The 11,955-nt window shown below is 48.1% G+C and overlaps 1 protein-coding gene across 1 annotated transcript in view; it reads right to left on the bottom strand.

Annotated features, from left to right (window-relative positions):
* Positions 1–441: 441 nt before the first annotated feature.
* The window catches only part of TSNARE1 (t-SNARE domain containing 1), a 706,722-nt gene continuing 695,208 nt past the window's right edge, over positions 442–11,955 (bottom strand). Inside the window, exon 13 of the mRNA XM_065399459.1 lies at positions 442–756. The gene's annotated coding sequence lies outside the window, so the exon portion shown is untranslated. The remainder of the gene's footprint in view (positions 757–11,955) is intronic.

Raw genomic sequence — 11,955 nt, 5'->3', positions numbered from 1 at the left:
AGGTGTTGTTTTGTGTATGTAGAGCTGAGAGTCTAAGGGTATGTTTACACTGTGCTACAGTGCAGATTACGTGGGTGTGAGCTGCATAGCGCACCAAAGTATTCTGCTCTAACTGCCCCATGTGGACACAGCTGGCACCAATTAAATGGTACCTTAACATAGTTCTCTTCCCAACAGACAAACTCTAAATCAACTAAACATCCAACTGATCTGTCTGCTAATGATATGCGTAATCCTAAAATGTCTTCATGTTTTGCCCGGAAGAGCAATTTCTAAAGCAGCAGTTTACTGTACGTGAATTTCCTCTGCCTGTACAAGATTATTTTTAAACCCTGTAAAAAAAGAAACCAACAAAACACATTGACTTTTATGGCTTTAAATGAACAAAATTAGCGATCAGGAACATGTTGAAAGAAAAAAGCTATAAAGCTGAACTATCAGTTAAACATATTCAAGCACTCTAAACACCAAGCTTCAGCAGCAATGAAATAACATTCCCAAGATACACAGGACAAGTAAAATCCATAACACAAGATCAAATACAGTGTGTGTCTTCAGTGAAGGAGATAAAGGAAAAAAAAAACATTCATGATCACTAATAAATGTTACAAAACGTAGCTTTTCTTTCATACAATTACGGTCTTTATTGGTTACAGCAGTTTTAATATCACATATCCAGTAAAGCAGAAATTGATATATGGCCTGAATGTGAAGTATCTTCGGAGTCCGTTCCACTTCATGGTGTGATCAGGTGCTCTGCAAAGATAAGGATAACTGATAAGTATTCATGGGTTTCTCTGAGAGGTGCTGATATAAAGTGCCCGCCCACGGAAGGATGGCTAGTCGAGACATTCCCAAATAAAGACATAATCAGTAGGACACATAATCCCATCAAAGTGTGCCTGGTTGGATCCAGTCTAGGCATACAGGAGAGTGTAGAGAATCTCTCGTGGAGGAGGCAGAAGTGGGGGTGGAGATGATGAGGGATTGGCCAAGCTTGGGGAGAAAGCTTAGGCAGAGGTTTGTGTTCTGGCGCTGTTATTTGTATTATCAGTGGAACCAAGCACCAGGAAGGCAGCAAGCCTGGCCTTAACAAAAAATAATGGAGTGGTGCACTAGACATTAATGAGTAGGAAGCAGAGTTCAAACTCTAGGTTAGCTCATAAGTGAGACCATATCTAGCAATCTTGGCCGTGTTGCCATTTGGCCACATAATAAAACCAGGCTGTACCGTAAGTGATCACTTTCGCACAACATTTGTAACTAACATCAATATAAATAAAATGTCCTGGCTCTATTATGTGCCTTCATGATGAGGTGGATACTCTGGTCCAGTCTGGGGCCAAAGGGCAAGGGGAAAGGTGGTTTATTATTAATTATTTTGTAATCCAACAATTTATTGGTGCCTATACGTGAAATCCTGCAGAAGATGTACTAAAAACAACAGCTTACTTTACTGTAAACCAACAAGACACCAAAATAGACGAGAATGATCAAACCCTGAAACCCCACAAAATACAAACCCACGTGAGTTATTTTAGTAGCAATTATTTGTATGAGAATAGTACCTAGGGGCCCCAATTGAGATCAGGGTCCCAGTGTGGAACGTGTCACATGAGCACAGAGTAAGACACATGTACACATGTAAACAGCATAAACTGCTAAAAAGGAAACACTAAAATCTTTATCTTCAGTAAATGAATTGTACTTATACTGTCACAAAAACGTTGGACTGTGTTTCACGTGAGAGCTGAGAGGCTATGGGGAGAAGCCAGAGTAGGAATCATATAAACCTGCCTAGCTCTCTGAAAACATCCCCTTCTCTTCTCTCTCCCTGTACTCTGCCGGGGAATGCCGTACTTGGCTCCAACAGAAGAATGAAAGGACAGGACAAGCCCCGAGAAGGAGATGGATGTTTCTGTAAGTGCCGTGTACCAATATGGTAACTGGCCACATAAAGAGTGAAAATTGGTGTCCAAAAATGGATGCCCAGCTGATCATGTTCCTCAACATTGTTCTTCTCACTGCAAGAAGTCGCTGGAGTTAATCTGGCCCAATCAAGCCATTCCTGTAGTAATGCCATTTTAAGACAAGCTGCCTGTATTCATAACATTTTCTGTGTGTGTGAGAGAGAGATCTCAGCCTAATGAATTCCCATGGATCGTGGATTGGCTTTTCCCTCTGAGGAGTTGGAATCCAAGCTTTCTGTTTGCACTGGGATGAGGGCACCATATGTTTGACATGTAAACAAGCTCCAGTACCAACAGGAGCTGTAATTTTTGGCAGGGTGTGCAACTAGTGGGGATTATGTATCTCGATTTGTGGGCAGAAAAATATCTACATTACAAAACCTATTTAAATCTGGACTAGCTGATCTCTGGGCTGGGACACCAACCTGGCTTGTGTCTATATCTGGAGATGGATCCTTTGATGCTGTGGCCACAATCCAACTGAGAGAGAGTTTGGGCCATGTGGCCAGCATGGTGTAATCTTCATTTGGGGTTTAATTTAGGGCAACGTGAGTCCCTTTTAAGGACCAGCAGAAAGGATTTTTATCCCTCCAAATCCTAAAGTTTTGACTGAGTGCCTACAATGATTGTGATTTATTCGTAGTGTGGTAACACGTAGGAGCCCAGGGCCTGGACCAGGACCCCACTGTGCTGCACAAACAGATAACAAAAAGGCAGTCCTTGCCCAAAAGAGCTTACCTAATAATGACAGGACAGGGCCTCCACTGGGGTCAATGGGCATTGCTACCCTGAAGCCATTAGCACTATGCCAAATTAGGACATCTGAACTTTAACATGTTAAGAAATAAAAATTGCCAGGAAGGCTAATCTAACATCAGGGCAATAATATTTAACAATCTAGGAGCCCAAGATCTTGGTGACACAGTCTTCTCCCACTCCCTCTATCTGACATTCTTCATTCAATCTTATTTGTTCACTCTCCGTCCTTTGAGTGGGACTACACGCACGAGTAATGGCTTGCAGAACGGGGCCCAGGGCATTTTCCGGGGACTGATCCAAAGTCTGCGGAAGTCAAAGGGAGTGTTTCCATTCACTTGTATGTTTGGATCAGTCTCGCTTTCTCTCATCCACTGCGGCGTCTAGTCTATTTGTTATTTTCCTACTCAGGGAGTTCAGTGACCAGCAGCCTGTTTATAATTAGTTTTTTCCTTCCTGCTGCTCCAACCCCCCTAAATTATAAGGGGCATTCCCCCCTCACCCATTAGTGTTAATAATGGAGAGCAGTTGGTCTGAATGGCTAGGCTGTAGTTCACTAAGGTTAACTGCCGTCGGGGAAATGAGCCTTAATGTCCTTGTATGTTTTCAAAAGTCAAATGAGTGCAGTGTCATCTGGATAAGTAGCTGCGTGTGCTTGTGCTCGGCGTGGCGGGGGGAAGATATAGAGACTACAGTGGGCTAAAAAGAATGCCAGATGGGGGAAGTTTTGTTTGTCTTGGACATTTGCTTCCTGTGACTAGTACAGCATCCGTTCATAGTTCAATGTGTAGAACTCCGGCTAAAAGCACGAACAGGAGCCAAGCCCCAGCATTTACCTCAGTAGGGGGCAGGCACAGGCACTTCTCTGAAATCAAACCAAACTGCAGGCTGGCGCCACAGCTTTGCCCCAGGTGCATGTTAGAGCAGCCACAGGGCTGCTCTAATGTATGTGGGCTGGAGCAGCCCCTCGTGGACCATTCCATCTGGCCAAGATCGCCAGAGCACATCACGCTCTTCCTCGCCGCATGCTGAAACTCTGCTGGGGGAAGCAAGTGGCTTCAATCCACACTTGAGAGAATTCTCAATTGCTTCACAATGGCAGCCTTAGGTCCACTTTGCAACATTCCTTGCCTCCCTATCTCCTCCCCGTGCACTGCAGCAATTTAGCAGTCCCCTCATTTCCTCACCCAGTGCTATCCGCTCCTGCTCCTTGTGCTGCAGCTTCACAGAAGTTCTGCTTCTCCACTCTGCCTTGTGCTCTGCTCAGATCTGCGCTTGCTTACTTTCCTACTGCCTGCTCGGTTTCCCTGCCCTGCCGGAGCTCCTTCACATTTTTCCGTCCCATGCTGCATACTCAGTGTGCCATATCTATCATATAATAATATCAGTAAGTGTTATTATAAAGCACCCCTCCCTGCCTGAGCTGTGGGACACTGGGATGTTCTGTTAATACAATTATACAGGCCCATTTTCTGTTCCCTGTTTACAGAGACTGTCTTCTCATGGCACAGGATATCCAACCTCTCCTCATTGGTATGTTCTGCTAATTTGGGGATCACTCTTGATCCTGGCCATTTTGCAGATGGGCACCAAGAGATTAGGAGACTATGCCTATAGGCAGACAGTAAGCAAGTAACGGAGCTGGGCAGAGAAGCTGGGATGTCCAGTTCCCTGCTTGAACCATTAGCCCATTGGTCTTTGCTAGTGCTGTGGATTTTGCGTGGAAGGCGCTCAGATACTTTGAGGAGGGATAGCAGTATAAAACCCAAAGATAAGCTAAAACCAATACTCTCTCTGTCATAGCATCATAGAATATCAGGGTTGGAAGGGACCTCCGGAGGTCATCTAGTCCAACCCCCTGCTCAAAGCAGGACCAACACCAACTAAATCATCCCAGCCAGGGCTTTGTCAAGCCAGGCCTTAAAAACCTCTAAGGATTGAGATTCCACCACCTCCCTAGATAACCCATTCCAGTGCTTCACCACCCTCCTAGTGAAATAGTGTTTCCTAATATCCAACCTAGACCTCCCCCACTGCAACTTGAGACCATTGCTCCTTGTTCTGTCATCTGCCACCACTGAGAACAGCCGAGCTCCATCCTCTTTGGAACCCCCCTTCAGGTAGTTGAAGGCTGCTATCAAATCCCGCCTCACTCTTCTCTTCTGCCGACTCTCGGGAGGCTTTTCGCTGATGCCCATCACCAAAGTAACTGAGCACCTCCAGGTAAACTAAAATGGCAACAGCAAAGTGGACGTCATGTGGCCTCTGACTCTTTTCCTTTTGGGGAAAGCTTTGCTTGGGGTAAGCGCTCTGGGGTGCGGGTACCTGCTCTTTGTCGGAACCAGTGTCGCAAACAGGGATTCAGCTAGTGCCTCAATCAACATTTAGGGCCTGCTCACTGCAGTATCTGAGCACCTCCCAAGTGTGAACAATGGATGTTTCCCCCCATTTGACAGAGAGGGAAGTAAGGCCCAGAGAGATTAAGTGACTTTGCCCAAGGTCTAACAGAGAGTGAGTCTGACGCAAAGCTGGGGACAATGGTCTCCTGAGTTGTAGTCTACTGCTTTAACCACCAGGCCAGCCTTTCTCCAGATCGTCCCAGCACTTCGGTAGCTGAGTAACTTTACTCATATCAGTAGTTCCATTGAGCTCAGTGCACGGGACTTCTCATATGATGAAAGTAACTCACAACCCTCACAGTGGGAAAGGTTAGGGCCTTAGGTACCTTACTTTAAGGCCCCATGTTTGAAAACTGGGGCATGTATGTTTTATTTATCGTACTAAGTTACCCAGAGCCTGTTGGACACGGGATATGACATAAATACATAATTGTTATTACTGCACTATTATTTGCTTCGTGGCGGTCTGCTTGGGTTACATTAAAGAAGAAGAAGAAATAAAAAACATAACATGGCAGCCAAGGAAAACAACAATATATTCCAGCTCTTTGAAGCTGAATCTAATCAGACAGCAGATTAATCTGAGAACTGCACCATGGACGCAGTGAATCTGCTGGAGCTGCGTTTTTATTTAGGCCTCGTTCAGAGGTAATCTACAGGGCTGAGGGGATGCTTTCAGTAAAGTCTGCTTTTCCAGCAACACATATTGCTCCCTTTTAAATAATTCCTTTCCTCTAATTTGCCACAAAAGTTGTGCAGATAAATAAACTAGATTCCCCTTTGCTACCAATAACTTCTTTTTGTTTTATATAAACCCTCTTACCCTTGTCCCTAGTGGATATTTGTCCATGGCACAAAAGCCACTGTCAGATTTGGCACTGCTGGCTATCTCTGCTTAGGAGCAGTGATGTACTGCCTGTAATTTAACAAGAGTTCCTTAACAGTCGTACACCCCGGGCTAGATTCACACGGGGGACTTGGGCATTGCCATCCCTACCTTTTAGCTGCCCTGCCACCCTGTGGCATTCACAGCCCTGAGTTAGTCGCTCAGGCTCGCCATGCATTGTATGGGGAGATTTAGGTGCCTAAGACTGGGATTCACAGAAGCCAGCATGCTAAGTGGGGAGCTGCCTAAACCAGCCAATAGGAAATGCCAAGGAGAGGGCTGTGGGCTAAGCCCCGCCCATCAAAAGGAGCTAGGACCTAACTCTGAGCTGGAGGGAGGCAACGCCCTCTACTTGGGACTCACAACCTTGGAAACTCTCCTGGAGACAGATGCCTGAGCGACATCAGCACATTCTCCAGAAGAAATGAGGAGGTGGTGCCTTGCTTATGCCTAGTACCCCACTGGTTAGAGCACTTATGCAGGTTGAGGGAGATCCTAGTTCAAATCTCCACTCTGCCGGCTTCACAGCAGATGCCCAGGTCTTCTCCCATAAAGGGGAATTCTGCAACCACTGGACCATAGAGTCATTCTCCTTCGCTGGCCCCAGGAATATTTATGCATTTCATACAAAGTGAACCAGCTGCACCAGAAAAGATGGAGAGACACCTGCCCCAGACTACCTTCCCAGTGGTTCATGCAGTGAGTTGGGAGACCTGGGCACAAACCCTAGTCCACATCAGGCAGCAATGGCATTGGAACCTGGCTCTCCCACATATGGGGAGAGTGCTCCAACCACTGGGCCATCGGGTATGGGGGCAGAGGGAGGAGAGGTCATCTCAGCCTAGGAGTAGGTGTACTAAGAGCACACCTACCAGATCAGGCCCTGCAAATAAGATAGGTGTGGGAGCACTTAGCTTGTGAATGCTACCAGGATTCTAGGTACTGAGCAGCTCACTAAGACTCAAGCAGCAGTATGCATGCCGCTGGCACAAACGTAGGCATCCAGGGGACGTTACTGAGGGAAATTTTGGTGCCCACAAATGTTAAGGGCCTACAGGGCTAGGCAGCAGCTGAGTGATGGGATTATGAATGCAAGTGGCACCTAAATGCTGGATTTAGGTGCCTAGAGTGGCAGTTAAGAACCTGTTTACATGGCGAGTTAGTGCGTAGCAAGCCAAGGTGTGAATCTACAACGCACTAACTCAATGTGTGGACCCTGCTACGATGCGCTAATGTTCTGTAAGGCAGTTTGGCGTAGTACTTTTTCAAATGTTAATGGGACCAAGATTTGGACCACTGAGCCTATTGACGATCTAGCACAGATTTCAGCTGAATAAACGGATGTGAGTTTTGGGGGGTGTATGAAGACCTCATTGGGGTTTCCCCCTTTTGGAGACATGGCCATATCTGCTATTTAATGCAGTCAAGTCCATTATTATTGCAAAGGAAAAAAACTCCTTTGCTCTTCAGATGTATTTTAACGAGCCTCCGGAAGAAGTTGTCTCTGGCAAGAACCCAGAGAAGGTGTAATTCCATTAGAAGCAGGCATTCCACACTTCCCTTCATTTTCATGCTAGAGTTTTAGCAAGGGGCCCTTGAGAATACACTCCGACCCACCACAGTTTAAGAGTGACCAAGGATTGGCTTGGTAGGGGATATTCCACATCAGACTGCAGTGCACCCCCAACTGGACTAGCAATGGGGTGTTGCAGAGAAGGACTAGAGTGCTTTGGTAGAGCTGTGTTAAGGATTAGGAACAACAGGGAGTTCCATTGGTCAGAACTGAGGTACGCTGGAAGAGCTGTGGTGAAAACACAGGGCTAGAATAACAGGAAATGCTATAGATCAGAACTGAACGGTGCTGGTTCCACTTTGGGGACGGTGAGTGGCAGGACTATAACAGAGCTGGGAGTTCTGGGGATCAGGATAGAATGGGATCGGCTGAAATCTGAAGTTTTGAGAATACTAAACCTGGTGCTGACCTGACTTCCTATTTCCTGACTTTCAAAAGCACCATGTTTATCCCTCAAAATGTCCCCTCTGTTGCGAAATGTCCCTCCTACACTCTGAACTGGTCACAACAAGATCAGGCCTTCAAATGCAGGCACTCGGCTGCTGCTGGCTGAGAACACACCAAATCCATCCCCACTCACCAACAAACAGAAGCAGGCTGGTCGGAGGGGGGAAAAGAAAAGAGCTCCCCCAACCCCTTTTCTGGTTAGAGTACGAGACTGGATCTCTCTCATCGTCATTTCGGGAAGGGAATGGCTTACATAACACAGCATCGGCACTACGAAGACCGGGGGCCCAGGGTTCTGGACACTGTATATACAAGAGCGACCCCCTACCCCACTAAGTCTACAGTCACAATAGCCAACGCAGACAAAGACTGGGAGAAAGGCAGTGTGATCCCCCGCAATTTTACAGCTGGGGAACTGAGGCACAGACGTGTTAAGGGATTTGCCCAGGATCACAAAAGGAGTCTGTAGCAGAGTTGGATTTAAACCTACATCTCATGAGCCCCTCCTCCAATGCCTCAACCACAAGACCAGCCTTGCTCATCTCTGTCTGTCATTAGCGAAATCAAACAGAACATTTCTTGTGTGAGAGATTCCACCATATACAGATAGGAGCAGCCCAGAGCCTTATCTAAGAATATAAGAACGGCCATACTGGGTCAGACCAAAGGTCCATCTATCCCAGTATCCTGTCTTCCAACAGTGGCCAATGCCAGGTGCTTCAGAAGGAATGAACAGAACAGGTAATCAAGTTATCCATCCTCTGTCGCCCATTCCCAGCTTCTGGCAAACAGAGGAAGTATTTGGTTGAGTTGGGGTGGGGAGGTGCAGGGCCGGTACAAGGATATTTTGTGCCCTAGGCTAAACTTCCACCTCCCCCTTCACTCCCCCCGAGCATCGCTTATTATAAACTTTCAAAAATGAATACTGCATAATGTGGCATTGTTCATTAGAATTAATACAGAGAGGGAGGATTTGGCCCATGAAACAATAACTGTATTAAGATGCGGCCTGTGAAAAAGTTTGAGAAACCTTGACTTAAATTTCTTTGGTGACATGATGTAATATTCAATATTGGCAACCTCAAACATTCAGAACTCATGAGTTGGGCCCCCACAAAATCCCTGGATATCTGACTTATCAGTCCTCATCCTCAAAGGAAACCTGCAAAACACTTTTCAAAAGCTGAGCCTGGGAGCTTGAATTCAAAACATTGCTAGACATTAAAAATCATGATCTTCATAAAGATACTGGATTTATGGTTAATTACAACAACTTGCAACCCACTAATCTCCCCTTTTGTCCTGGGATTACAAGGGAGTTAATGGGCTACTTCACTTTGAATGGTCCCCTTGAATATGTGCTAACTGCTTGTGCTAAACTATCTGTTAGATCTAGTGTTTAGCTGTGACACTGTTAGTACCTTTTCAGACCTGAAGAAGAACTCTGTGTAGCTCGAAAACTTGCCCCCTCACTAACAGAAGTTGGTCCAATAAAATATATCACCTCATCCACTTTGTCTCTTTTAAATAATGTGACAGCACAAGGGATTGTATAAAAATCATGTGTCGCTGTAGCCAGTGACGGATTAATAATTTTGCCGCCCCTAGGCCGGGAAATAATTGCCGCCCTGGCCCCGCCCCGACTCCGCCCTTTTCCCGCCCCCATTCCAACCCCCTCCCCAAAGTCCCCGCCCCAACTCCGCCCCCTCCCTTCCCCTATTGGATCCCTTCCCCAAATCCCCCCCGGCCCCGCCTCTTCCCCCAGCGCGGCGCGTTCCCTCTCCTCCCCCCTCCCTCCCTGCCCCGCGAAACAGCTGTTTCGCGGTGCAAGCGCTGGGAGGGGAGAGAAACAGGACGCGGCGGCGTGCTTGCAGAGGAGGCGGAGGTGAGCTGGAGCAGGGGGGCGGGGCGCGGAGGGGAGCTTCCGCCCCTGCAAATTTGCCACCCTAGGCCTAGGCCTTGTCGGCCTAGGCAATAATACGGCGCTGGCTATAGCTAAACCCCATCACCCTGGTCCTTTTCAAGTGTTCATAGTAATAAGTTCAATAACAGATTTGCAGACCTTTGATATCTCTACTTAAAAATCACCTGACAACTTTCCAACAACTGATGAAAAGTGCTTTTTTGAAATGTTCTTTATAAAATAGGCCCCTCCCATATGATTTCATATTGTAAAGTTTGTCTTTAAGTTTAAACTAATATTTACTGAAACTTCTGTTTCTATTTGACATTGACTCCGCTTATGCATAATATGTGTTTCTCACTTTACTGATCACTCCCTTATCTGGGAAGTGTGAAACCAACTGTCTTGGCATGATTTTCCTAGTTTTGTGGCTGTGTTTTATAATCAGTTGAATTACTTTTTAAAATGTTAGCTACATTAATTTCTTTGTATGCTGTGGCTTTCTGAACAGTTTAAAGAGCAGGATACATCATTGCAACTGGAATTGTTTTCTTGATTTAAACACTGCAAATAAAAAAAGTTGGGGAATATTTTTGAAAGTTAGGTTAATGCAAATATCAAGTATTTAATCATGTAACTTTTTATATAGGTTGTTTTCTCATAGAAATCCCAGATTCATCCATACAGGGAAATACAACTAGAAAGTCCAGGGTTTTTTTTGAGCTGTGGAGGCTTGGCCCGTGCAACATGTGGGGAAGGGGACCCCCGAGGGGCTGCAACTTACAACTCCCAGGTTCAGGTCGGCGCCGCGAAGGTTTCCTGCCAAGCCAGCCAGACGGCGATGGTCAGAGGCGGCGGGTGGCATCCAAGCGCGCAGCCACCTCCTCCCCGGGCTCCAACTTTCCCGGCTCCCTGAACCATGGGGCCCGAAGCAACTCCCCCCCCCCCCCCAGCTCCGGCTGCTGCTGCGCAGGGGAAGTGCCCGGCCGGGGGCACACGGGCTGGAGAGCAGTGGGAACCAGGAAAGTTTGAGCCCGTGGAGGAGGCGGCTGTGCGCTCGGATGCTGCCCGCTGCCACTGCCCCTCCCAGAGGGCTCCAGCAATCTGCAGGGGACAGAGGCGATGGGCGGCATCTGAGCGCGCAGCCGCCTCCTCCCTGGGCTCCAACTCTCCTGGTTCCCTGAACCGCGGGGCCCGAAGCAACTTCCTGCCCCTCCAGCTCCAGCTGCTGCTGCGCCGGGGAAGCACCTGGCCCGGGGCGCACGGGCTGGAAGCGGTGGGAGTCGGGAAAGTTGGAGCCCGGGGAGGAGGCGGCTGCGCGTTCGGATGCCACCCGCCGCCTCTGTCCCCTGCAGATCGTCGGAGCCCTCCGGCAGGGGCAGTGGCGGCAGCGGCAGCTCACACGCTGGGGAGCCGCAGAACCCGAGTGCGGCGATGGGGGAGCCGGGGGGGGGGGGGGGGGGGCTGCCACCCGCATGCATCTGCTGCAGCCTGCAGGAGCGGGGGGGGAGGGGTGTGCCGGGCCGCAGCCTGGGCAGGAGGGACGGGGGGCGCAGCTGCTCCCTGCTGGTGGCGCCGCCGCCTTTGCAGGGCTGCTGCCCACCCTGCGCCACGCCGGCTCCTCCACGGCTGGGGCTCGCCACTTTTTGGCGTCCCCAACCACTTGGCGCCCTAGGCGACCGCCTAGTTTGCCTAGTGGTTGCACCGGCCCTGGGGAGGTGAACCAAAGACTGCTACCCCTACACCCTCCTAAAATCAAGTGTAGGGAGACATACATATGCAGGTGTGTGGGGCATGTTGCAGCAGGAAGCCACCAAAGCTACAAGTTCCATGGGCCATTATAAGCAACTTAGATTCAAGTGGCAATGTGCAGCGCAGCTTTCTGACAATTACACTGTATGCTTTGCTCTGACTAAACAGTAAGTAACATTTCCGATCCCAGGGGTATATTTTCATTGCCAAAAAATCTTTTGCTTCTGGGTAAGTTGACCCCATTCCTTCTCTCCTCCACAGTCACTCCC

This window comes from Emys orbicularis, chromosome 2 (genome assembly GCF_028017835.1).
Source record: "Emys orbicularis isolate rEmyOrb1 chromosome 2, rEmyOrb1.hap1, whole genome shotgun sequence".
NCBI lineage: Eukaryota > Metazoa > Chordata > Testudines > Emydidae > Emys > Emys orbicularis.
The sequence above is the reverse complement of the archived record's forward strand: the minus strand, read 5'-3'. Positions and strand labels throughout refer to the sequence as shown.